The 1,273-nt window shown below is 38.6% G+C and overlaps 1 protein-coding gene across 1 annotated transcript in view; it reads right to left on the bottom strand.

Annotated features, from left to right (window-relative positions):
* The window catches only part of nexn (nexilin (F actin binding protein)), a 10,640-nt gene extending 9,632 nt beyond the window's left edge, over nt 1-1,008 (bottom strand). Inside the window, exon 1 of the mRNA XM_080832338.1 lies at nt 873-1,008. The gene's annotated coding sequence lies outside the window, so the exon portion shown is untranslated. The remainder of the gene's footprint in view (nt 1-872) is intronic.
* Nucleotides 1,009-1,273: the final 265 nt, after the last annotated feature.

Raw genomic sequence — 1,273 nt, 5'->3', positions numbered from 1 at the left:
GTTGAGATTACCTCTCTTTCATTGTTTTGGTGGCCATGTTCTAGAAGGTTCCAGAGAACAGACAGTCAACATCTACCACTACAAATGCTGAAATCTCAAATCCTAGAACTCAAGGGAAGTTGGATCCCTGCCTCACTGCCAAATCATTGCCTAGATGCCCTTATCACTGCTTCAGCGACTTGAAACCAAAGAAGGAGCAGCCCAACACCAAACGCCTATCAATTGCACTGCTCAAGCTGAATGTATGTTTAGAGTTTAGATATGTGTTCATGCCGACCTATTTAATGTAGAATGATCCTCATCACCACAACAGACTATATCAAAGTCACAATAGTCTTCTCCATATAAGACACACTCAGAGTCAGAAAAATATGTCATGGAAGAGCACTGACCAGAGTAAGGCCCTGATTAGCTTTAATTTCCATATGAATCACGGTTAACCTAGTCTTAATATAGGCCTGGTCAAATATTTACCTATTTATGGCAAACATTATTTAGCTGTAATTTAATTTGGTCAAGACTTTCAAGAGATTACACTCATATATATTAAGATTACTAAACAAAATGCCAGCACGTCTTATTTCCGACAGCACGTCTGATTTCCTCTTATTTCCTTAGGGATGTTGTTAAAAGGTGGAATATTACGTTTTTTTTAAAACTATTTCCTGCTCCCTTTATTGTAGTGACAAATTATTATTTATTTAGGGCAGTTAACATTTAATACGTTTCCATAGTTAATAGTTGTCGTACACATACATACTCGGTTCGTTGTGTAGAAATTCACTGCAACAGGTAAAATATGCAGGTGCATTTTTTTTAAATCACACATTGTCACACGAAAAAAGAAAACATGCGTTTTTAAATTAAATTACCTCCTTCAGAGTAATATTCCGCTTCGTTCTCTCATAGGATTGACAGTGTATATCGATGGAGATAATGCCAACCACAAATCAAAATTCCCAAATGCACGGAGACTGTCGTGACTGGCTCCCTTTGCGGAGACGCAAAGTCGAATGGGTGAAGTTACGTAGCGGTAAGCAGTATCCATAAAAGTGCTGTTCCTCTCGCCGTCTACCGCATTCCACGCGGGCCTTCGATAGCCTCAGCTGTTCTATCACACACTTATGGTCTTTCCGACTCCTTCTTTTGGCTTCTTTAATAGACAAGTTCCAAACTTACATGCTTTACTCGATGTATAACTTTCTCAGTAAACTTAAACAATGTAGGTGTAATGGGGGCACTAGTCTGTCTTTGGATATCATAATTTTGTAAC

The sequence above is a fragment of the Sprattus sprattus genome (genome assembly GCF_963457725.1).
Source record: "Sprattus sprattus genome assembly, chromosome: 2".
Taxonomy (NCBI): Eukaryota; Metazoa; Chordata; class Actinopteri; order Clupeiformes; family Clupeidae; genus Sprattus; species Sprattus sprattus.
The sequence above is the reverse complement of the archived record's forward strand: the minus strand, read 5'-3'. Positions and strand labels throughout refer to the sequence as shown.